Source organism: Podarcis filfolensis (assembly GCF_964270895.1).
Source record: "Podarcis filfolensis genome assembly, chromosome: 2".
Classification (NCBI taxonomy): Eukaryota; Metazoa; Chordata; class Lepidosauria; order Squamata; family Lacertidae; genus Podarcis; species Podarcis filfolensis.
Window position 1 is genome coordinate 58268970 of NC_139605.1, and position 26971 is coordinate 58295940.

At 41.4% G+C, this 26971-nt stretch overlaps 1 long non-coding RNA gene across 1 annotated transcript in view; it reads right to left on the bottom strand.

Moving 5' to 3' along the window:
• The window catches only part of LOC310758043, a 72879-nt gene extending 49457 nt beyond the window's left edge, over window positions 1-23422 (bottom strand). The window contains exons 1-2 of the long non-coding RNA XR_014545638.1: window positions 23359-23422; window positions 18956-19160 (exon numbers count right to left, since the gene is read on the bottom strand). This is a non-coding gene — a long non-coding RNA (uncharacterized lncRNA). The remainder of the gene's footprint in view (window positions 1-18955; window positions 19161-23358) is intronic.
• Window positions 23423-26971: the final 3549 nt, after the last annotated feature.

The following is a 26971-nucleotide window of genomic DNA, read 5'->3' on the forward strand; positions in this document are numbered from 1 at the left end:
TCTTGGTTTCTGTTTCTCTGTATCAAGGTGATCCAAAGGTGATGCCATAAAATTTCTTTTCACTGAAGTGATAGGAATTTTTATTATTATTATAGAGTTAATGAAAAAAGTTTATTTGTGAGAATTCATGTATATGACACTTACAGCATCTAGATCAGTTTTTTTGTTTTGTTATCGATTTCTTAAGTATCCTGTTTGAAGGACTATTTATCTTTTCCCATTTTATCGTTTATCAGCTTCAAACCTACAGCTTCCTCAGCTATGGTAGCTCCACAATATACTCCTGTGTGCTTGTTTCAGAATACTGCATTTATGTTTTCCTTTTTATATCAATATTTTTAAAAAAGATGAGGGTTTATAATATCGATTACATGTTGATATCATTCATAATTTAGGATGCAATCCTATGGTTCATGGAAAGGCAAAAGAGGCTGGTCAGTTGGCAATGCCAGAAGAGAATGTGAGTTTTAAACACACACCATAGAGTAAGAATCGGACTGATCTCTTGCAAACTTGGTCCTTGTCCTTTGATTGAAGATGAGGACCAGATTCTTCTTTGTCTTGCAAGGGAAGGCGTCATTGCACAAAATATCAAGCTCTCTCATTTTATCAGTATAATGGACAGTGTTTGATTCTCCAGAAATACAATACCTAGGAATAGTTCTAAAATTCAGGGGGGAAATGCAGCTCTCAGTGCGTAGAAGTGGGCAATCCCCTGTTATAGAATTATAAAGCAATACACAGTATTTGTTTATAGGTATCTATCTATCTATCATCTATCTATCTAGTTATAGATATGCAAATAAATACATATGTAAGAAGATATTACATACTAAGCAGTCGATAAAATTATCCACATGCCATAAATATTGATTACGGACCTAGTGCACAATAAATCAAAGGACCACAATCATTAAATCAAAGATTTATACTAGTAAAAGAGCAACAATGCAATTCATCAATTCCCTATTACAGCCAATGATTAATTAGGCTTCAGTGTGAAAGCTTAGAAGTTGGGTTTGGAGATGAAACCAGATCTGGGGGCACATTTTGTGACCTTTTTGTCCCCTGTGAAAATCTTCTATGATAGAAAGTTAGGCAATGGGTGACTAGAGGAAAACATTGCACCCTTCAGTATACATTCAGACAACCTTGCCCTGAACTCCTCATATTGCCATTTACCAGTAAGTGGTAGTGGCTCATCTCAGGGCATGGTCTGCTGATGCCACCTTGTTAAAGCCAAGCAGGCCTAGCTCTAGTCAGTACCACAGTGGAGAACCCCATCTATGTTGCCTTGGGATATAAGTGTATTAAATGAGCCTCTTTCCCATTGAAGCTCCCCTCTGGCCTCAGTGGCATCCTTACTTTGTCATCATTGTTACTAGGAAGATAAAAAATCTGCAGCCAACTGGGTCTACCCTGCCTGCCAGATTCCCAGAGGAACCAGCACTGAGTGGAATACACACATGCAAGTGTCGTATCTCCACACTTGTGCCATTTTCACATCCAAATGGATATGCCATCTACTGAGTGGTATTTACATATTCTGTATTGGGCTGTCTAAAATAGTATATTGAGTCCATTCATTTCCATTTAGGATGTGACATACAGAATGGATGCCAAACCAGTATCAGAGCTGTAATCTAGCACAGCATGTTCAGAAGGTGGCAGCATTTTATATGTGGGGAGGGGGGGCTAGGTTAATTAGCTTCACCCACATTTTCAGCTCCATAGTCTCTGGACACTAAATCATCACTGACATATTTAGGTTGCCATTTGTTATAGGGGGGAAATTAGGTTTAAACCTTTGCCATTAACAAGAAGTTTTTAAAGAGCCCAGTAGTATACTTTCAGTGGGACTCACATTTTGATCCTTTCCAACCTAAGAATCTGATAACTGATGAGATCTACAAACTGGGTTGCTTAAAAAAAGTCTAGGTCCTCCCAAAGCCCAATTCATCACCCATTGACCCATGGTACATGAGGAAGCACTGCTGTGACCAGTGACAAATTCAGGCACCTTCGATTCTCCTAATTCAAAAAGTTCATGTGTCCACCTGCAGCTAAATTAAATTGTGCCAGCCAGCTAATATGACAGAAATGAGAATCTTACACAAATGGGATAATGGAAATTGCCTCTTTGCACATTATCTCTTCAGTAGCAGTCAGCTGGGAATTTTTCACATGAAGGTAGGTGGGTGCAGCATACTAAAAGAAGGAAAAGCACCGCAGTTGACATGGCTTATCCCCAGGAACACTGAGCAGAAATGGATCCTTGAGCACTCAGGAGAACCTTGCAAGGAAGTCCATCGCTGCCACCCCTTCCCTGCTCCCCTGACAGTTGCCCTAGATCCAAACCACATAAATAAATTTGCCTCTTGGACAGCAGCCCAGTTCTGGTTGTTTAGAATGAAGGCTCCATCCCTACTCAGAAGGAATCCAGGAGGCTCTTGAAGTGCTCACTAGTGGTGGCTAATCTTCCCTGCTATTTCCCTTCTGAAGTGCTGGGAACAATAGTGGCTGGTGTGGTGGGACAAAATCACAGAGCTGCCACAGGATCACTACAGCTTGCATGGACAGGGCAGGGTATGGCAGGGCGATGGCAAGGCTCAGGCTGCAGTGGCAAGTGTTATATTGCCTCCATTGCTGTCGTTAAGTGTTATTACTCAGTCCCTCCCTACTTTCTGATGTCATTCTCAGCACAAATTCACCAAATGCCAGGCAGTTATTCCTCATTGTGAAGAGGATAGTGGGGTAAAACAAGTTTGCAGGAGGATTGATTTATTTATTTTACCTCACAACTACCCCTGTCAATAGGCAAAGTGAGGCAGCAGAATTTGCACATCATTTAAGGACAGTAAGTTGTCAGTCATGACATTTAACATTTTATCTTTGGGGACAGCTGCATCGTCTCTTCAGAGCACAACTTGTTGGTATCGGGGCCTATTTGTTTTATTTTGTTTTTTTAAACTAGCAAATTTCCAATTTTAAGAACAACATTTACAAAACAATAAAACGATTGCTAAAACAGCACCCGTACTAAAAGGCTAGCAAACCAAGCAGAGCACAGAACATAACTATCAGACTCCATTTCCAAAGGATTTCTGAAAAAGGCAAAGCTTTCGTTGATATCAGGAAAGCCAGTAAGTAGGGAGGAAGCTGTTCACATCTCTCTTGGAAGAGAGCCCCAGAACATTAGAATGTCCTATCAAGAAGCCTCTACTGCTGGTAGGAGCTACTTATTGAGGCATCATTATTGCAAGCACAAGAGAGGGCACTGCATGAGTCACTGCCACAACCATCTCACTCCTGCTCTTCATCTCTTCCTGTGGCCTCTCTCCCTCTTCATATGCTGTCAGTGCCACCTTTCTTCCCTTGCTCTGTGCCTCCTCCCTCCTCATCTCACTCTAGTAAGGCCCTGAAGGAGCCTTTCTCAGCTTGAGATATTCTGCATGGGCTGACCAGAATAGTGCCTGTACTGCCCCCAGTTCCCAGCAGTGACTACAAACATTGCCTAATCTTAGGAGGCAAGTTTAAAGTTACAGCAACTTCAGGTTAATCATAAGGTCTCAAGTAACAAGAGGGTCATGTAGGAGAAGTGGGAGGTAGAAAGTAAGCTACAAAGCTGTAGAAGTAAATGACCCCGTCAGTTTTTCTATGTTCACGGAAGCCAAGGGGTTCATATATGGTTGCTGTTTTTCATACAGTGACATTAGAGCATGCAGTTGAATTTAAGGGTATGGCTTTTGTGAGTCAATCCAACCTCATTCAGTTGAAATAAAAAGGTGCACTTTCAAATCTGCCTCCATCAAGATATATAGAAGGACAGTAATGAATTACTCCCAACAATCTCAGCCCACTCACATCTCCGGTTAGCATAAACAAAATGCTCAGCCAGTGCTACAAAAGAGATGCTTAGAAGTTAAAAGCGCCCTTTAAAGTAAAATTATGTTGTACATCATCCCAAAATTTAATATGACTTTATGCACAATAGCAACATGCCGGGTAATGCAAAGGTATTTCTAAAATAGCTTAATAATAGTTCAATATTCTCCCCTTTAAAATATGAAAATGTATGTCAAAAAAGGGGTGTAATGTAGCTGCATCTTGTATCCATTGATGGAGATGATTTACATAGATAGCATTTAACATGCTATCATCATTATCCTATCAGTCTTCTGTCTAACGCAGATGTCTTGAGACAGAGTTCTCAAAGGTAAAAAAAAAACACCCCAAAGCAACATTATGGGAAGTGGAGTACTGAAAACCAGAAAGGGGAACAGCAGAATTTCAATTAAGTGATTTTTCTAAAAAATAAAAGGTGCCTGGCTCCCCTTAAATTTAGCCAAAGAATCAAATGATAAATAGTGGGCATACCAAATGTTAGTTAAGAATATACTACATGCAACCAGAAAGAAAAGTAATGAACAATGTGCTTTCTTGCTATTAGATGGCAAGGAGCAATTGAGGCGCGTATCATCAACCTACTGGTGGCACTTCATTACAAAACTCCAAATGACCTGCCCCAGAGGTTTAATGTAGATATTCAATGTAATGGTTATATGGGGTTGCTCGTGCGTAAGTTGCCGCCACTCCTGGCTAGGTTGCCTGGTTAAACCTTTTTCTGGCTGGACAGCCCTTCACTTCGTGGCTGTTTCAGTCGCTAGCAGAATCCGTCAGTGGGTGTTTCTTGAACTTCTTCCAGCAAAGAAGTTCTTTGACGCCAAGTCTACGCCTACTTTCCCTGCGCGGAAGTCTTCTGCGCAGGGTGGGTGTGGGTAGCGGAGGACCCGTGCTCTCCCCGCTGGTCTCCGGCGAGGAGTCCTGGAGCCCCCTCTCCGATTCCCCCATCTGCTCCCCTTTATCCCTGGCGTTACGCTGATTTCCTTCCCCAGCCAATGAGCTCCCTCTCTCCCTGCTGGGCCCTTCTCCAGCATCGCTTGGGAGCCTTGCCTCTGGCTCCGATGTCAGTTCCCTGACATTTAATAACAGCAGGGACAATAAAGGACCCAGTGGGACAACATAGGCCATAAGTTGAGGTGTCAAACTGCAGTCCCTAAGGGCCACCTTCTGGACACAACTGAATAGGAGGAACTAGAACCACTGTAAAAAAAAAAAAGAGTTTGGATTTGATATCCTGCCTTTCACTCCCCTTCAGGAGTCTCAAAGCGGCTAACAATCTTCTTTCCTTTCCTCCCCCACAACAAACACTCTGTGAGGTGAGTGGGGCTGAGAGACTTCAAAGAAGTGTGACTGGCCCAAGGTCACCCAGCAGCTGCATGTGGAGGAGCGGAGAAGCGAACCCGGTTCCCCAGATTACGAGACTACCACTCTTAACCACTACACCACACTGGCTCTGTAATGTAGAGAATACTCTAAATGTCAACCAAGCCAGCTAGTCCAAGAGGATAGCATGGTCAACGGTACCAAAGGCTGCCAAGAGGCTCAGGAGAATGACAAAAGAACTTAAAATACCAGTGCATAGTCAGAGAATTGTGAACCAGAGGTGGCCATTGCCTATGCAGAACATTCCCCCATGCAGAAAAGTATGGGTAGAGCTCTATGCAGCATTCCTCGCAAACCTGTAGAAGCACAGGTTGGGGCCATAAAGTTGCCGAAATCTTATTAAAAATGAACTGCAGACCCAGTAGGAATAAGTACTTGTGAGATTATATCCACAAATGACCAAAATGGAAAGCTTTTTAACATGGGCACAGCCTTCCCTTATATTTTGGTGTGAGGTTTGGAGACTCGTGCATGGAAACATGATATGACTTTATACCTAGAGAATCTAGTGCTTCTAGCGATTTCACAATCACAATTTGGAAGTAGTGAGGGTCAGGGAGGTAGTATCTTTGATCTAGTTCTTCTCTATTATTAAAAGCATCACCAATATTGAAATCTCATACCATGTCTATACATTAACTAGTTACCTGAGGCACAAATCAGCCAAAGTTAAGCACTTTTCATTTCTGTTAATTTACTTACTTTTCAACAGAACTCATATCTTATTTCCACAACGACATTAATACATAGATCTTACTAATACAAGAAAACACAGTGTGGCATGTTGACCATATACTTACATAAATTTTACTGTTGCATAATAGTTATTTGGTCATTGGATATATAAAATATACTTTAATATCTTATGGTGCATTGTGCATCTAACATCTACTTTAATATTTTTTCATATATTATCATTCCTATGATCGATCCCAACTTCCTCTAATTATATTTTTGTAAAAACAGGTTTGATATTTTGATATAAAGCATTATTGTTGCAAAAATCAATAAAATTTATAGTGTCCCATTTCTGTCTTCTTCCTTTTCATTTTATTTATTTATTTTTCTTTATCTATTTGATTTTATTTATTGATTTATTGATTTATTTGACAGAATGCATATACTGCTTGTTTGTAACAAAACCTCTAAGCAGTTTACAAGAAACATTAAAATTATCAATAAAAATGTTTAAAAACAAGCGATTAAAAACATTTTTTAAAGTAAACTAAAAAGCGATTAAAACATAACAGCATCTACATGTCTGGAGAGACTTGCCTAAGCAAAAATGTTTTAAGCAAGTTCCAAAATAAAATAAAATAAATAAAAATCCAGCAATGATGGGAAATATATGCTTAACTTGTCCTTTGAAATCATTTGGATCTAAAGTACTTAGGTCACAGGTGGAGAACCTGTGGCACTCCAGATGTTATTGGACGCCAACTTGCATGAGCCTTAGCCAGCATGGTCATTGGTAAGGGGTGATGGGAGCTGTAGTCCAGCACCATCTAGAAGGCCAAAGCTTCTCTATCCATGGACTTGATCATCCTCTCCCAGTGTAGTGCCCTTTAGATATTTTGGGTGACAATTCCCATAATCTCTGACCATTGTCCATGTTCATTGGGGCTGGCAGGAGTTGTAGACCAAAACATCTGACAGGTACCTTTGTTGGGACAGGACCATGTTCTTGATTATTTAATTAAAAGCTCATACCACCAAAATAATAGCAGCTAAAAGCAATAGCAGCATAGTGTGTTTTTTTGTGGGGTGTACTGGATCTGACTTTCCTTTGAAGCAAAGGCATGGCTAGTCAAATGCTTTTAAAAGATCAAGACCCCAGACTTCCCCGAACTGCAACTTTGTAGCCCTCTCTCTGCTTTCCTAAGCGAGGAGCAAACAGATGTCATTGAAATGACAGGATCCTGTGACAGAAATGACAGCTTCAAAAAAATGAAATGCTATGAGACTGACAAGCATTTCTACAGACTGCTGTGACAGTTTATGCTAGAGCATTCCTAAAGAACAATGATCAGTTTCCTAAGGCAGTAAAACCTGTATCCGAATGATGATTTGAGAGCCGGGGTACAAAGTGAGCTATGCATTCTAATGCACAAAGAATGCAGCTGGAAGTGTCAGCCTCTGCCGACTTACTCTTTCTAAATCACAACCCTAGCCACTAAACCCTGACCAACTCCCCAGATTGACCACAAACCTGAATGAAGAACAAAAGAAGAACCTGCTAAATCAGGCCAGTGGCTCATCTAGTCTTGCATTCTGTTCTCACAGTGGCCAACCAAGTGCCTATGGGAAAACTGCAAGCAGGACCTGAATACCTCTCTCTCATGGTTTCCACCAACTGTTATTCTGTTCTCCAACCATGGAAGTGCAGCATTGCCTCCCTGGTCCATAAAGGCAGAGCACAGCCTCAATTATGGCTAGTAGCCATTGACAGACTTATTGTCCATTAGGCTACTGCGCTTGAATGTTTGTAACACGGCACAATTTTGTGTGGCACCTTTGTTTATTTTTATCCCCAAACGTCATCATCAGTCAGCTGCCTTAAACAGAAAGCCAATCCCTCTGGTACAAAATTCATAATGTTTCACATTCCCTATTCCAAGTAAAAAGTACTTAAAAAACAAACAAACACCTCACAATTATAGGTGCTTCTGAAGAAGCTGGATACAAGAAGAAGGCAATTTTATAGCAAAAATGTTTACAATATTAAAGCATCTGGTGTTCATTTACATGTTTCAGTTAATACAAATTTGCTGCAATAATGTGTCAAAACTGCAATTATCACTTTCTTTTGGGTGTTGTTTGAAACTACGATCAGTTTTCCAGTATTTTTCAGCCCAGTTTCCAAAACGGCTTTCTGTTCTGACTTTTACTGAAGCAGGAATCTAAAAGGGAATGGATCTCAGAGCTCTAAAAAGGGCACAGCATTCTGCAAGTTTTCATTTGCTGCAATGGATCCTTTGCAGGAGGGGTTATCTCTGCCTTTTGTAAACTGTACCTAGATACTGAATCAAATTCAGCCATCCAGTCAAGATACAAGCCCTTGTCACATCTTACTCACGTGTAAAGTAATAGCACAGTCATACCTCAAGTTGAATGCACTTCAGGTTGAGCGTGTTCGAGTTGCGCTCCGTGGCAACCTGGAAGTAACGGAGCACATGCGCAGATGCTCAAAATGACATCACGTGCATGCGCGGAAGCGGCAAAACGCAGTACACACACGCTCAGACGCGCCGTCGTGTCTTGCGTTCCATTTGGGATGCAAACGGGGCTCCGGAACGGATCCCGTTCGCATCCCGAGGTACCACTGTATTGGGCTATAACATACAGTTCTTATATTTTCCATACAGTAGTATAAAAGAATTCCGAACAGTAGATATACAAAACTATTTTGCATTCTCCCTAAGCTTTTTTATATTCTATTTTCTCACAAAATGCTGAGAGATGAACTAATCTCTGCATAACATAAAACATCGCTGTGTGCTTTCTATTAATTAGAATATTGCTTTAAAACGTACTTAAAGTGATAGTAACTTCCTTTGTTTTTCTAAGGACATCAGAACTATCCCCACTATTGTGCCAATTGTTTGATCAACATCCTAGGAGAAAAAAGCCATCTCAAGCACATCTAGATTTACTATATACTGGAATTCACCTCGCGCTTTTTAGTATCACTGATAAATATCTGTCCCTATATCAACCTGTCTGTGCTGAAACCATAGGGATGGAACGCTCTTGGTGGGTCTGATCCCAGCTGAGGTGCACCACTAGGGGCATGAGGTACTGCCTTCTCTGTGGTGCCACCAAACCTCTGGAATGATCCCTGCCCGGGAAGTGCATCTGGCTCCATCACTTATGTTCTTTTCCAACAGCTGAAGACACACCCGTTTGCCCTGACCTTTGGAAACAGCTAGTCACGTGTCATTTCTATGACTGGTATTCAACTAAGGAGGCTTCCACACATACTATTTATAGTGGAATAGTTGCTGTTTGGTCCAACCTTCTTAAGAATGAATTTGTAACCAATGGTCTTCACCTTCGCTCACATGCCACTATTATCAGGGAGTGAGTGCAGGGTTTTCCTTTCGGCACTAATGGCAGGCTCTGCCTGAATTTAGAAAAAGTCAGTGGTGGCAGTCAGACCCCTAAAGGACCTTTGTGTTCCTTTGGCCAGGAAATGTCAAAGTTATGAGCATGTGCATAGGGACAGCCTGTTTTTCAGTGGTGTGAATGGGGTTGCTTTTGGAGGCACGACCATAATGCAGCCATACCCGTTTTCCCTGAACTTGCAGCAGATTTCTCATTCTGCAGCAATGCAAGCCTTGAGTTGATTGAAGGAGGAATCACACAGGAATGCCACATATTGTGACACAACGTATACTGCCTGCTAAAACTGCAAGACATTGCAGTTAGTATCATTTTATTTTATTTTATTTTATTTTAAAGTGCTGAACAGCATGGTAAAATATGGATATAAGAATAAAAACAGATTTAATTTGTCTGAGGCAGAAGAGCAATGGGAATGTTCAAAGTGCCGTAGTGGCACATGGGACTCCGCTGGGGGAGTTTTCTTCGAGGCAAGAATGCTAATGCACACCATATCGTTGTTATTTGTTCAACGTTCTTCCCCTCCGCCCCTTGGGGTGAGGGAGGGGACTGGAGGGGAAAGCCTGTGGTCATATCGGCTAGGCTGCATGTTTGCTCAGAAATGACTTCTCTCCCTTCTGGCTGCACTGCAGATTGTCTTTCAGGTTAAACAAATTTAACAGACAGGATTCCAGCTCGCTTTTCTGTTTGGCTTTTGCTTTGCAAATGGAAGGACAAATGCGCCAGCGGTTCATATCCTGCCCAAGGAAGGGTGCGAGTAAATTCAGCATCTGTGTTGACATTTCAGCTTCTCAGAGGTTAAAAAAGATAAAGGAGAACGGTAGGAAAGGTGACAATCTAATTGTTTGGCTTTACACAAAGGTAATAAGCAGAGTTATGAACCCAAGAGCGTCTTGACGTATATCCCTTTTAATAATGTCATGTGGTTTTTAGCTCCCCTTACAATTTACTCTAAGCACATGGCTAATAGGTGCAGACCCTCCAAGTGTCCCTATTTTCCAGGGACAGTCCCAGATTGACAGAAGCTGTCTCAGTTTCTGATTCGATCCCAGAATGTCCCACTTTTCCTTAGGACGTCCTTATTTTCATCAGAGAAATGTTGGAGGGTGTGATACTTGTATTGTTTTAGCTATACAAAGAACATAAAAGGGGGAGCCCAGCTGCATCATTCTATACAGGCCTATCTAGTCTGCCATCCTGTTACTCACAGTGGCCCACCACCTGTCTAAAAGAAAAAGAACAGAAATTATAATTTGAATTAGTGGTATGGTACAGAACCTGCCTGGAGTAACTGGCAAATGTTTTGAACCAAGTTCAGAGCAGCAAAATGAGGAAAGGAAAACTCAGCAAACATATCTTTTAAAATGTTATGGAAGATCTGAAGAAATGCAATGGAATTTGCTATCACATGGTATAGTGACAGTCCCTTGCTTGGATGGATTTAAAAGGAGATTAGAAAATTTCATGCGGCATAAGACTATCAGTCAATGGTGGTCATAGCTGCTATTGTGTTGGCCAAATAATGAAGCAAATTAGGTGATTCAAGAATCTTTCTCCCCTCCCATGTCAAAGTGGTACGTCAATAAAAACCCTGAGTTATCAGGGCCCCACACAAAGCCTTGTGTCTCTCAGTTGTTCTCTTTTGGTTTTGCTGCTTATAATTCTATGTTTTCCTATAGCCGCCGGCTTTGCGAGAAGTGAGGCTGTCTAAAAATGTGAGAGCACTGAAAAGCACAGGGAGCGGGCCTGTGATAACATACAGCAGCACGGGATTTATTTATTTATTTAAAGTTTTAAAAACTTCATTGTTTTTTTTAAAAAAAAACTTACATTGCTGTTATTTGACTGAAAGCAAGCAACTCCCCTCCCTAGAGCTCTTCAGAACTCCACAGGCATCCTTCTAGACAGCGTTGGGGCTATTGGAGGCACAAAATAGCACCGGAAAAGCTGGTATGAAGCTGCAGTGTTTGAAAAATGTTACAAGGAAGAATACACACCAAGCGGCCACCTCTTATTTATTTTAAGATTAGAAAGTAAACGAAAAAAAGATTATCGTCATGGTGTTATGGGCACAGCTGAAGATAGGGCTTTTGCTCCAAAGCAAGTCTAGACCACAGGTAATCAATATGGCGCCTCTGCATGTTGCTAGACTACAGTTCCCACCAGCACCACCCAGCATAAATGGTCAGGGGTGATGGGAAATGTAGTCTAAAAGCAACAAGAGCCCCCTCACATTGGTGACCCCTGGCCTTGACCAATCGTATACATGTCTACTCAGAAGTAAGTCCCATTTAATTAACTTGGGCTATGTGGGTATAAGTATGTGGGTACAGGATTGTAGCCTGAGCCGGTTGTTGATGCTTCAACTAATCATTAGTAGTGCATCACACAGTGCAAAGCACTTTATTGTGAATCGGTTACTATTCATGTGTGTGAATTTTTGTTCCACATTGCGCTTGAGGAAGTTTAAAAATGAGCCTTTCTCCCTCTTAGGACTATGTTTAATAGCAGAAGTATAAAGTTAAATTTTATGTCTTTGCTCCCATAGGCATAGAAAATGAAATTTTAAAAGTCTCTTTAGCATAACCCTGCTATGCTGGGACCCAGACTGCCAAGTGGCTTACATCTTGCTTTCTAAATAGAGAATTATTTCCAATTTATCCAGATGCTGATGGTTTAAATAGAGCCACTGCTTCCTTTCAAGCACCCCAGCCACTGGCTAGAGAAATATATATATATATATATATTCTTCCAATTCCAATTGCTGGCTACAGTTCCAAGACTACTCTGCTAATGTGCATATAAATAAAAACTGGGGGAAATGCTTTATAGCAATAAGTACAGAAGACATTTCTGCCATCCTGCATGAAGACAGCTTGATACATTACTGATAATATCCATAGTGCATTTCAATAGACAGTCTGGAGGTTCAAGGCTGAACATTTCTGATACCAGAAACATAAATTTTAGTGAGGGGTTTGGTTTGGGGGTTTTTGTGATTGCTTCAGGAAAAGCATGGCAATAATCCATTACCATCACTATAATATAGACTATGCCAACCAAACACAAGACTACTCCAATCTAGTAAGTCAGCTGCCTGTGGGCGGGACTGTTCCATGTCCTTCTGAAGCCAAAGTATTTTGCATTTATCAATATTGTCCACATTGATCACACACACGCTTTTCCACCACTGAGCTTAGAGCTGTGTGCCTGTATATGGGTCCCCCCACTCTTTATCCTCTGGACAAATTAGTTATCCTTGCTCAAAAGCAGCCAGTGACCTTAGTGGTTGACTGAAGAGTTGGCCATAGATCTTTCCCGCTCTAACCGCTACAGCCACATTGCCCCTCAACTATATCCACACTGAACTGCAAGAATATATACAATTTTATCTATGAACGAACTCCCTTCTAGCTTTCATTGTAATCCCATTTACAATGCATGAGAACGAAATTCATTCAGATCTTGCATTGTTGGCCTGCAGGGTACGTTCATATAGAAATTAAGCTTCCAAGCATTTTTCCCCCTGCCAAAAATTCCCAGGAGTCTTCCTTAACAGCTATTAAAAATGCTACTAAAAGAAGAGTGCACATTTAATAGTCCTAGGGAGCCTAGTCATCATAGCACTTCATGCCTGCAATGTACAAAGTCGGAGGGTAAAACTACTGAGGCCCTGCTTTGCCAAAATGAGCAAATGCCTTATCTCATAGGAGACCTTTCAGGAATCCCATGCTCTCCTTGACTCAGCAGCAGCAGCAGTAGCAGCATTTTCCTGTATGCACAAAAATTATCCTTTAAATGTAATGCCAATTTAACTTTACGAATTGCATTTTTTCTATGCAACTTTTCCTCCTTATTTTTTCAAGTGTTATTAGCAGAAGACATTTTATTCTTCAGGGAGATACATTCCAGTCTCTCAATCACAGATACAAACTGACTATATTCTTGCTATAGCCATTTTCCCAAGAGATTATTGTAGGCATGGTTTCATGGGAAATTTATAAAAAAAAAATGGGGGGGTCAATTAATCCATCCATTGCTCTATCCACTCACCCATCCATTGTATCGTCAAGCACACTGTCAATTAATTGCCTGACCCATTGGCTTATCCATTCCTCATGTTGTCCATATATATTACACAGCAGTGTTGATTTTCCTGTTGGGATCCATCTGTTCTTCACTGTGGATCCATAAGCCTTCTCATAAACTACCAAAGTCAGTCACAACAATTCTGTTGATTTCAGCTGGACACATCACAGAATTTGCTGATGACACATTTTTACAGACATTTTAATGTCTGGTGAAGAGCCTACTGGATCAGCCCAGTGAGAGCCAGTGTGGTGTAGTGGTTAAGAGCGGTAGTCTCGTAATCTGGGGAACTGGGTTCGCGTCTCCGCTCCTCCACATGCAGCTGCTGGGTGACCTTGGGCCAGTCATACTTCTTTGAAGTCTCTCAGCCCCACTCACCTCACAGAGTGTTTGTTGTGGGGGAGGAAGGGAAAGGAGAATGTTAGCCGCTTTGAGACTCCTGAAGGGGAGTGAAAGGCGGGATATCAAATCCAAACTCTTCTTCTTCTTCTTCTTCTTCAGTGGCCCATCACAGAAGCCCACGGGAAGCCCACAAGCCTGACCTGAGTGCAAGAGCACCTTCCCCCATTGTTTCCTTCAACTGGTATTCAGAAACATACTGCCTCCAACTGCGGAGGTTGAAATACTCACCAGGGTTGGTCAGGAGTGGTCTGGCCCATTTCACTGCCTGAGGTGCCAACCCCCCACCCCCCGAACTCTCATCAGAAGCCAGCACCACCACTTCTCTTCACTTCTCTAGCATTGGCAGTGGTGGGTGGGGCACCCGTAGGAGTGCTGCCCCATGGGAGGATGCTGGCCCTGGGGTTAGGAGCCATTGGTAGCCTTACCTTCAATTAATTTGCCTAACCCACTTGTCAAGTCATCCAGGTTAGACAAATATTATTTAGGGCAGGAACATGGAAAACACATGGAAAACCATAGGCAAGCTTTCTCTAACAATAGCTTGCACGCCAAGCTCAGCTGGTGAACGGTACTCCCAGTGGCGAATCTTGGGGTCTCAAATCTAAGCAGTGCCAAAATCCAGTGGCTCTCACACTCCATAGTAAGTCAAAGTTGCAGCCCCAAGGCTCCACGCCCAGTACGACTGAACTGGTTGCGCTCTCCTGAATCCACCTCTGTTACTCCATGCCAATGATGCCATTTAAGCCTCTAGCTACAACGCTGGATCAATAAGCACTCAGTCTGTGAATCTGGTCCTTTAGGGCAGCCTTCCCCAACTCCCCAGAAGTTTGGCCATCCTGCTCAATGGCCATGCTGGCGGAGGCCGATGGGAATTGTAGTCCAAAACATCTGGAGGGCAATAAGCTAGGAAATACTACTTAGGGGGAATATAAAGGAAAAAACATGGCTGATTGTCACTGCATATTGATGACACCCAATTCCAAATCTCATTCATCAGTTTCAGGGAGACATTAAAACATGATGTGATTGTGCCTGAATTAAACAGAGACTCGCCCAAATGTGCTCACTCATAATATTAATGATGCTCTGAGTCCATTAAATTTGAAACATTATCATTACTCCTCTAAATTTTGAGATGTTATCACTACTTCGGAGCAGAGAGATATGGGCTGTATACAGTATAGTTCCCTTTTACACTATTGCTAAATGCAAAGGCAACAAGGTGTATGATCAGCAGCAACATGGAACAAGCATAACTTGTGGCTAAGATCCCACTTCTTCCCTTCTACATTCATTGAACTTGTAGATGGGATGCCCTGGTTTGCTGAAAGGGTGTTCTTCCATTAACTGTATGATGGCTCTGGAGTAAATGTGTATTCATTTGCTGGTGTCATTATGATAGATTGTTGTGGATTTAATTTGTTCTGATTACATTCTGGCTTTGATATTTGTGCTGGATTTTAATGATCACTGGCTGCATTCTGATTTATTCATTTTCCAATGGAAAGTCAGGATGTAAATGTTTTGATACATAAATAACTGTGTAACAAGGAAACTAGTAATTACTAAATGATTGGCATGTGCGTGCGCACACACACACACAAGGTATTGGTTCTAAATCCAAGCCTTCAAACTTTCTACACTGCTTAAACTTAAAGAAAACAATTTTTCTGAAAGAAAGGAGTATTTAATGGACTTAGTGAAACTTTTAAAACATGAACAGAACAGTTTGTGAGCCTGATCAACTGCAGTGTTTTTCCCCTTTTATTTTTTTTATTTAAAAAATCCAAATTTGGTTATGCTGGCAGTTATATTCACAAGTGACAATTACTTTGACATTAATTTGATAGCTCAGCAGCCCAAAAGTGGTATGGAATCTACTAGTAGCTGGCAGTTTTCATTGTGCCACCCTGTCTACATGGTAACTGTCATCTTCCGTTCAGTATAGTAATGCTATCAGCAGACAGTCTTCTAAAAAAGTTATAATTTATTCCAAATGATTGAAGCCCCCATCCCCTTCTTTCAAGACATAGCACCATGAAGCAGTATTGATGACAGGTCGTTTAACACCAGTACTCGGTGATATTAAGTAGTTGTCAGACAGATATCATTGGAGACTTACGGATTGCCTTTGGAAATCATTCTGAATTGCTAACTAATGCAGGGACGTGTTCTTAGATGGTTGTTGATTCTTTTGTGTCCCAATTCAGATGCCTGAAACATCCAAGTTGTTTGTGCTCTCCAAAGTTAGCCACAAATGATTTGTATTGGCCACCACAATACAAATATGATTGTCCTGCGTGAGCATAATTTACAAAGGCAGAAGACACCCAAGGCTCCTGGTCTTCCATCTTTTATAGAAAATGTGACCTCTTCCCTATATGTAGCTAGAGGGAATGTAATGAAAGATGTTTGACTATGATTGACACATTCAGCTAATTTATTCATAACCAACCCTTTATCATACAAGCCCAGGGTGTGGTACATACAGTGGTACCTTGGTTTTTGAACAGAAAGCATTCCAGGAGTCTGTTCAACTCCTGGAACCATTCGAAAACCAAAGCGTGGCTTCCGATTGGCTGCTGAAGCATCCTTGTAGCCAACTGGAAGCTGCAGAAGCTGCGCTGGATGTTTGGCTTCTAAAAATCGTTCGAAAACTGGAACACTCACTTCTGCAGTTTGATCGTTCGGGAGCTGATTTGTCCGGGATCCAAGGTGTTTGGCTTCCAAGGTACAACTGTATAATCAGACAAAATATATATAGTTCATTGACTATCCTTTGGATTCCACTTGTAGCTGATTCCATATTTAACTACTGTGTGATTGATAAGCCAAAGGAAAGCACATATTGATGTAATTCTTCTGACTGGCGCATGTCAGGGCTGTAGGGAGTCATATCAAATCCAGACCTTGATTGTCTAGTCTCTGAACTACAGTCCCCAAGTTCAGTTGCTGCAGATGGAGTGAAAGTGGAGGCTTAAGGTGCAACAGAAAGTATAGATTTGTTAACTAGGCAATGGAAGAAGTTCCTGATATTTATATAGCATTCTCACTTGCTATAGGAGGGTTTTGATTCTTGAAGTCCTTGGCAGACTCATCAGTTGAGCTGAGGCATTGCAATGTATTGTTCCCATTCTGGACCAGGCCCTTGATGTGGCAGCCCCTTCACATCATTCCAAGCATGATGGGTAAGATCAAGAAGCATCTCCCATTCTTTACAGCCATCCCAGCAAGCTGCCCACACTGATGGAAATGAAGAACTCCTGCTCCATTGACTCAGTTCCCTGTTGACTTTAATATTGGAGCATGGGTGCCAACTCGATATTTGTTTCAAGGGGTCCCAGCCCCCTCAATGCTGAGGGGGCCAGTCAGGTATTGCACGCACACAACATCACACGCAACATGCATCACAACTTCAGCGCTCAGCTCCACCAGAGCACTTGGCCTCCTCCAGAGGGCATGACTTTGCGCACATTCTGCATGTGATGTCACAAGCATGCAAAATGCCCATGATCTATCTCTCTCTCTATCTCTCTCTCTCTCTCTCTCTCTCTCTCTCTCACACACACACACACACACACACACACACACACACACAAACATGATGCACCCTGGACCCCCTCAATCTTGGGGGCAACCTGGCCCCTGTGGAATAATAGAATTGGAATGCAAGAATCTTTCTCCCAGTGTGGGGCTTCAAACCCCCCACCCACCATGCTCTACTGACTGACGAATGCAGAGATAGATGCCATCCTCCACTGAAAGCAATGGGAAAGCCCTATACAACACTTCCTGTGTATATCAGCCCACCCTCATGCACAAGGCTCAGTGGGTTGAATCCTGGTCTCATTCGCTGGATGTCAGAGGTCAAATATCAACAGTTTGATGCAAGTTTACCTATTGGATGACCAACACTCCCCTCCCCAATTCCATAACTGTAAAAGAGTGATTACAAAGACTTATCTGACAACAGTATTGTGCAATTATTAGAGCGGGGAAAATATTGCTGTGAGCTTTCAGTGACAAAACAATTACATCCAGACACTCTCATAAATACTGAGTTGGAGACAAAGGCTTATGAATGGGAAGAGATAATTGTTAATAAACAGAGAACTGGTTCCATCATCACAATGTGTTCAGCGGCATTTCGTTTCAGATACAGGACTCCTCCTGTCATCGCTAGGTCAATAAGGGATCAGAAGCTAGTCTCATGGTCTACACCAGCCGTCCAGGCATTTTGGACACCAGCTGCCATCAGCCCCAGGCAGCATGGCCAATGGTCAGAATGATGGAAGCTGCAATCCAATAGCATGTGGAGGATGCCCATTTGGGAAAGCTGGTCTACACCCATATATGTGGTATACGTTTACAAGAAGCTGCATGACGTCTTTCACACTTGCACATTTCCAGGAGAACTTATTGCCGTTTCAGAGCCTCTCCTTTGAAAGTCCTCTTCCTCCATGCCCACCGCTATACCCTGCCCCTCCCTTACACTTTGTGAGACAAAGGCAGCAGCTTTCCCAAGCCCTTGACCAGCGGTTCTGCCAGATTAACATATCCATGTATATATATATTTATGCCGGTGAGAAGGAGGGAAAGCGCGACTTTGACTTGGTGCCTAAATTTCCTGCTTCCAAAGCCCAGCTGGATAGCAGGAGTTATAACAGAAAACAGCAGCACAATTAGTTCGGAGTTCTGTAGCTGTCTGCAGCAGACTGCTTGCTCCTATCTCTCTATAGGTGGTCTCCCAGTTCATCAGTTCATAAATAAGTAATTTGAAATGTGTTCCTGGGGGAAATTTCCCTCCTTCTCTCCTGAACAGACTGTACTCATCAGTTTTCCTGTTCTCAAGGTACCCGGTGTTCTCATTTATAATGGCCAGAGGAACTGTGCTGTTCTAATTCCTGCTTCATTACATCTCCTAATGCTTGTTTTCAACAGCTTCACAACTCCACATTTTCTTTATATATTGATAAAAAAAACTCTTTGCATATATTATTTATTGGCACTTTCATGTTAGCTTTACTGCTGATTTAAATGGAATATTTTTACATACCAAGTAAGTCTGTGAAGTTAGGTTTCTGGTCTGAGGGTTAGAGATTTCAATTTCCATGACGGCACCAGTCACTTCGAGAGGAGAACAGAACAAGGAAGCAGAATTATTGTTGCCGGACCATTCCCTTCCACTCTCATCTGGCGCCTTCATCTTGGGCTCTGCTGCCTTCCTGGGATGCTTGACTGCTGGACAACATTGGCCACAACTGGTAAAGGTACAAAGAAGACAGCAACAAAGGAATATATGGCATGTAGGCAAAAATAGCACATTCCCATTCCCATCTCTGCAATAAAGACGCTGAAAACAGTGCACTGGGGCTATAGAGACTCTGGATTTTTCATGCCTTTTCAGAAGTGGCTTCAGTAGCTGCTGAAATACCTGCCTCTGGTTATCCAGATCAACTGAGTTGTTTTATTACTCATTGTCTGTGTGGGTTTGCACAATGAAGTCCATGTCTGCTGAGCAGCAGTCAAACAAAGCACCTGGATAGCTCAATTGGTTAGAGTATGGTGCTGATAACACCAAGGTTGCAAGTTCGATCCCCGTATGGGACAGCTGCATATTCCTGCATTGCAGGGGGTTGGACTAGATGATCCTCAGGGTCCCTTCCAACTCTATGATTCTATGAAAGGGGGAGGTCGAGCACCATCGCTAAGCCACCACTGCTGGGTAATAATCAGGTTGGGGATGGGATCCCAGTTTGGGCCTTGCAGGCACCACATCTGTGGTCTCTAGCCTCTTCCGCAGAATTATCATGATGATCTGGACATGCACAGTGAGCACCCATGGAAAAGCCATGACTGTGCTTTAATTTTATGTCACCATAGGGCACAGAATCTGTCCAGCAGTGTGGCAATTTCAGTAGCTTTCAGTAGTCCAAGAGTGGTATAAGCAGGGTATCATTTCTTATGTGGTGTAAGTTGTGCTTTTGAATAACCATTTGGGGGGCCCGAAAGTGGCTGTCTAATACGAAACACAAATTCCACAGTCATCAGGAATGCATTGAAGGGCCATAGAAATTTAACCATAGTATGTGAATACTAGAGCTGCAAGCTTTCATCATATTAATCCGTTATTTCCTCCTAATGTTGAGAAGTCATGTGTGTTTATTGAATTTTCTCTTAGATTTCCTTCAGTATGTCAAAAATTGTACCTATACTGAAGTTTGGGGCATATGTAAACATAATCAGTCAATTTATCAATCAATTTAAAGGCAGGTGATTAAGCAGCTAATAATTCCTTAATAGAATCACAGTATAATCCTTTTTGTGCCTACTGAGAAGTAAGTCTCCTTGGGTTTTATGGGATTTAATGTCAAGTAAGAGGGTATAGGATTGCAGCCTCAGAGCCCTAGAGATATTAAGCCTACAATTCTAAACATACATGCTAGGGAATAAGTCCCATTTAACACAGTCGGACTTACTTCTGAGTAGGTCCATGCTATGATTGTGGTGTTAGTCAAATGCCTGATTCTCTTTAAAGCATTGACTGTACCTTTAATTATAGCAACATATTTCAATGATGATGAACAATAATTTCTCTGCCTCTCTTTTTGTTCATTTGAGCTTACCTTCCAATGGGCTTGGTGGATATGTCAGCAACAGTCCTAATGATGATATCTGTATCCACCTTAAACTGCATAGTACTAAATTAGGGGTAGCCAATGTTGTGTGCACCAAATGGTGTGGGGTATAACTCCCATCATCCCTGACCATTGGCCATGCTGGCTGGAGCTAATGGAAATTGTAATCCAGCGACATCTGGGGGCGCTATGTTGGTTATCTCTGCACTAAGCAGTAGTTAGTAGTTGCATAGGGGGAACCACCTTTTAAACAAGTAAAGAGGATGAAAAATCTGTGGCATATGAAAATCATTTCTAAGTCCCCTGAAAAACTGGGAAATAAACAGTAATAATGATGACTAGCATTGATTATTGTCACTAAACCACCACTAAAAGGCTTAACATGAATATGGGAGTACAGTGGTACCTCGGGTTAAGTACTTAATTCGTTCCGGAGGTCTGTACTTAATCTGAAACTGTTCTTAACCTGAAGCACCACTTTAGCTAATGGGGCCTCCTGCTGCCGCCATGCCGCCAGAACACAATTTCTGTTCTCATCCTGAAACAAAGTTCTTAACCCGAGATACTATTTCTGGGTTAGCGGAGTCTGTAACCTGAAGTGTATGTAACCCGAGGTACCACTGTATTTTGCCTTTCCAAACAAATGGAAAAACAAAACACAGTATTCTAACCTCGGACGAAACGAAATAAAACAACAAAATGGGGTGGGGGTGGAATGAATCAGGAAGCAGAAACTGACTCAGTGATAAGCATGCCTCTTTAGCAGTACAGGGGTCTGTTGCGTTTTTCACAGAGGTAGGGGAGCGAGATGACTTATTTTCAGGTTGCAGCGATTTTCAGTTGAGATTAATTCAATGTGCGCATGCAGGGATACTGTCAGTGAGTGAGAGCATTGCACAATTGGCTCCTAACAAATCTTTTGGACAACCTGATTCTGAACATGCTTAGAATTGGCAAAAAAAAGAGCAGCTCCCCTTTTACACACATAGGCATGTGTGCGTACACACACACACAGACACACACACACACGGCTCTTCTTTCTTATACCCCCAGCTCATTAGTATGCATCTGCTCCCTCATCTCAGTGCCTGCTGTTACCCCCACAGCACATTCTAGGCAAAGCAGGAGAATGGCTGATGGAAGAAGGAATGCGCAAGAGGTTACTTTGCCCCAGGACCCCTTATCTAAAGTCCTCCTCAAAAGAGGAAATGAGTTGATTTGCATTTTCCTACTGAAGCATGCAGAGTGGTGGAGGAAGGTTTCTTGTTACATTATACCATATTCCTGGGTTTGCCCCCAGGCCCTGCTCGCAGGCGCTCCACAGCTCAGAAAACACCTGTATGGCTCCCATTAAAATACACGCTTCAGACAAATCTTTTCAGAGGCTTTCAAAAGACATAGACTAATATTTTTCCTTGCTTGCATGTATTTTCCTTTTTCCTGGTGCCGAAGGCAGAAATTAACCATTTGATTCCCATGTTCTTTCTTGCCCCTCAGAAAATGTTCCTACAAAGACTTCGGCTATAGGCTGAGCCAAAGCAGATAACTTCCTTCTAAGCAAAACATTTGGGAAATGGGCTCCTAGTAGGGCTATTGTAAGGTGAGTCTACAATTTTACTATTTGCCGAAACTGTAACACACAAACACACGCTCACACACAGGGAATCCTGTATTCTTCTATAATTATATTTTCTTTTCAAAACGTTGCTGGAAAATTATCCCAGTCTAACTTTGCTCCAATTTTTGAAAGGTTTTTTTTTTAATGCTTTAAAAAATACATTAAAACCAAAACAACTTTAAACACACACTCACACAAAGCCTGAATTTTTAAAAAGTGAAAAATGCACATTTTTGTCAGATTTTATCCTGTCAACGACAGATTTGGCAGTGTTAATTTCAATTAGTCTATTTGTACAAAATGGTGATAGGCTCAATGTGTTGTTGCCTGTGCTCTATTATATATATAATGAGTGAGAGTGGGAGAGATGCAGTTTGTCTGACCACACCAGGTGGCTGCACAACTCACTTTCTGCAGAAACACTTAATAGGAAACCAATACAGAACTCCCCCGACCTCGTTGTCACCTCACCCATCTCCATCCCAGTGAGCGCAGCCCTGCAGACACCAAGAGGGCTCTGCTGTCACTCTTTCTGACCCCGCCCCGCCCCTTATGCTGATGCTGCTGTAGAAGGATCCTCAGGGCTGGGTTATGCTTTGAATGAGCCAGCCATGAACAGGAGCATCTTGCCCCCAGCTAGTCTCTTTTCTATCTTCAGCCTAGCATGTGCCCAAATAGGATCCCACCAATGCTCACGAGTTGGTGTTTCTTGTGTTAACGGAAGAAGAACTTTTTTTATTTAAAAAAAATGAGCAGATCAACTCTTGCTCTTTCTCTCTGACATACATGCATACATTTCTTTTTTCTTTTTTAATCCCCAGATAGAAACAATCATTCTACCTGTAAAAAGAAAAAAGAAGGAGGAGAAGGGAAGCTACTTTCCTCCTTTCTCCCCTCCTTTCTGAACATATAGCATAACTGTAAAGGCTAATTATGAAATAATGTTTAAACCTTTGGGACTAAGACAGGAAGTTACAAGAATGCGTTAAACTCCCACTGCAGCAATAGAAGAATTTGATTAACTAAAGCAACAGAAGCATTGGTGGAAGTTTTCAATAAAGCAAAGTATTCAGAACCCTTCTCTCTCCCTCCCTCCCTCCCTCCCTCCCTCAAATAAACCCTTGTTATTGATATGCTACGCACAAGCATTTCTATTATTCAGACCAATTATGCAATAAAATTTAGAATTCAGGGTCTGCGTACCTTTCTTGTCCCTGGTGCTGAAATCTACTGTGGATGCTCAGGTGGCAGCTGCAGCTGGGAGTGCTTTTGTCCAGCTTAGGCTGGTATGCCAACTACATCCATTCCTGATGAGGTCAGGCCCATCCACTATGACACATGCCATAATTAGCCATCTGACGGGATTATCACAATACAAGGTACGCTGGCGCTACCTTGAAACTGTGCTGGGTCCAAATGCAATAGTAAATACAGTGGTACCTCGGGTTAAATACGCTTCAGGTTACAGACTCCGCTAACCCAGAAATAGTACCTCGGGTTAAGAACTTTGCTTCAGGATGAGAACAGAAATCATGCTCCGGTGGCACGGAGGCAGTAGGAGGCCCCATAAGCTAAAGTGGTGCTTCAGGTTAAGAACAGTTTCAGGTGAGGAACAGACCTCCGGAATGAATTAAGTACTTAACCCAAGGTACCACTGTAGTAAATGCATCATATTACACATGTCCTGAAAGTTTAGATGGGCTTCTGATTTAGCAAACAGAGAACTGGTTTTGTCCCATGCCTGCTTGAATCTGCTGCACCAGTTTCTGTTCTTAATATAGGGTATTTTTGGAAAGTATTGTATTTTGTAGTGGTTGTTAGCAACCCTGTGTGACTCCTAAGCAGTGCTTTTCTTCTAGAAAAAAATATGTGCCAGTCGCCATGAAGTTGTTACATAAAGTGCCATACTTCTAACCAGTGCTTTTCTTCTAGAAAAAATGTGCTGGTACTGCGTACACTTGGGTACCCCCAGAAAAAAGCACTGCTCTCAGGCACTAGAAAGGTGAGATACAAATTCCTGTATAAATCAAAACAAATGAAAAGCCAGATTTGCCACTGAGTAGACACATAACAGGGCGCATACACTCATAGATAACCCGTGCATCTATGTTATACAAATGTGCATAACAGTAGATGAAGTTCATGAAGCAATAAAGAGAACGAAACTGGGGAAAGCACCAGGTCCAGATGGATTATCGGCCAAATACTATAAAGCCCTCAAAGAATACTTAGCCCCGGTGTTATGTGAGGTAATGAATAATATTCTACAAGGAGGGGAGATACCGGACTCCTGGAAAGATGCTCACATAACGCTGATACCTACAGCGGACTCAGACAAATTAAACATAAAAAATTACAGACCGATATCACTTCTTAACAACGATTATAAAATATTCACTGAAATAATGGCAAACAGACTTAAGAATTATCTAAAAAATGCAATACATACAGATCAAGCTGGTTTCCTTCCTAATAGACAATTAAAAGACAATGTTAGGCATATAATAAATATCATTGAATACTTGGAAAAGAAGAACGAAATTCCTGCAGCATTGATTTTTATTGATGCAGAAAAAGCATTTGATAATGTATCATGGCGATTCCTATTAAAGTGTTTGGAGACAGCAGGGATAGAAGGTGCTTTCATGGAGGGAATCAAAGCAATTTATTCAAATCAAAGAGCCAAACTGATTATTAATAACAACTTATCTAACACATTCGAAACTTCAAAGGGTACGAGACAAGGCTGCCCCTTGTCACCGCTTCTTTTCATAATGGTGTTGGAAGTAATTGCAAATAAGATAAGGAAAACATCTGAGATACGAGGAATTAGAATTGGGGTGAAAGAATTCAAACTGAAAGCATACGCGGATGACCTGGTAATATCAGTTGAGGACCCGATACAGAGTACTGACAAAGTTCTGGCACTTCTAGAGGAATTTGGGAAAGTAGCGGGCTTCAAGTTAAATAAAACTAAAACTAAAATGATGGTTAAGAATATGGGAGAAGATCTAAGGAGGCAGCTAGAACTCCAATCAGGAATCAAAGAAGCAAAAAAGATAAAATATCTAGGAGTGTGGCTAACGATGAAAAATATAAACTTAATGGCTGATAACTATACAAACACCTGGAAGGAAATCCAAAAGGAACTAGATACTTGGAATAGGATAAAACTCTCCTGGTCAGGCAGAATGGCTGCAACCAAGATGTGTATATTACCGAAACTTCTATTTTTATTCCAAAATGTCCCAGTGATTAGAGGAAGTGCAATATTTAAAAATTGGCAAAAAATTCTCTCTAAATTTATATGGCAAGGTAAAAGACCGAGAATTAGATTTAAACTGCTAACGGACAGAAAAGACAGAGGAGGATTCTCGGTCCCAAATCTGAGACTGTATTATGAAGCCTCGTGCCTTTGTTGGCTTAGAGAATGGGTTACTTTAAAAAACACAGATCTGCTAGATTTAGAAGGCTTCGATTTAAGATTTGGTTGGCATGCTTATCTCTGGCAGAATAAGGAAAAGGTGCATAAAGGCTTCTCAAACCACATTATCAGAGGAACATTGTTAGAAGCGAGGGAAAAGAATAAAAAACTACTGGGAAAAAATACCCCCTGGTGGCTATCCCCTATCGACATATTAACTACCAAAAAAACAAATATGGAAGGTGAGAGATTGACCTATGAAGACCTCCTGGAAAGATCGGAAAGAGGATGGAAAATTAGATCTTATGAAGAGTTAAAAAGCAAATTAACAGGTTGGCTGCAGTATCATCAAATTAATGCCTTATGGAAGGAAGATAAAAAGATTGGAATGAATGAGAAAAAAATCAAAGTTCCAGGTAGAGATAATAGAAAGTAAAACTAAACTGCTATCTAAAATGTATAATCAGCTATTAGAGTGGGACACCAAGGACGAAGAGGTTAAGGAGGTTATGGTAAAATGGGCAATAGACATTGGATATAATTTGGATTTTGAAAAATGGACGAAGTTGTGGACTAAATGAATGAAATTTACAGCCTGTACTGCCCTCAGAGAAAATATGGAAAAGATGATGTATCATTGGTACATCACCCCTGTGAAATTGCAAAAAATGTATAAGACTGGCGACAAAAGGTGTTGGAAGTGTAAATCTAAAGAGGGAAGCTTCTACCACATGCGGTGGAAATGTGCAGAAGTTAAAAAATTTTGGGATTCCATCTACAACGAACTAAAGAAAATACTTAAATACACCTTTGTCAAAAAGCCCGAAGCCTTCCTTCTGGGAATGATTGGAGAGGAGATTAAGAAAGAAGATTATATAATGCTTCAATATGCAACTGTAGCTGCCAGGATTCTGTTAGCACAAAATTGGAAAACCCCAAATACCCCGACCGTTAAAGATTGGCAAATTAAATTATTTGAGTATATGGATCTGGCAAAAATGACGCAGAGCATTAGACAGCAAAAAGGTTCAAGGTTTATCGACAATTGGTCTAAATTCATAACATATATGGAAACAAATTCTAGAGATATAAAAATCACAGTAGGTTTAATATAACCCTTGCGATGTGTTTACGCTAAAAAATGAAAAACTGCAGAATGGATTTAATATTCACAAAACCCAAAACTGAGATGGAGGGAAGTCAAACGTTATTTATTGTTAATTAATGTTTGTTTTTTGGTTGGTTTAGGTGTTTTGATTTGGTTGATCTTTTCTTTTCTTTTTTTTCTTTTTTTGGTATGTGTTGGCTATTTTTCTTTTTCTTTCTTTGCTGTTGTTTGGTTATAGAAAATGAATAAAAAGAAGTTATTAAAAAAAATATATGTTATACAAA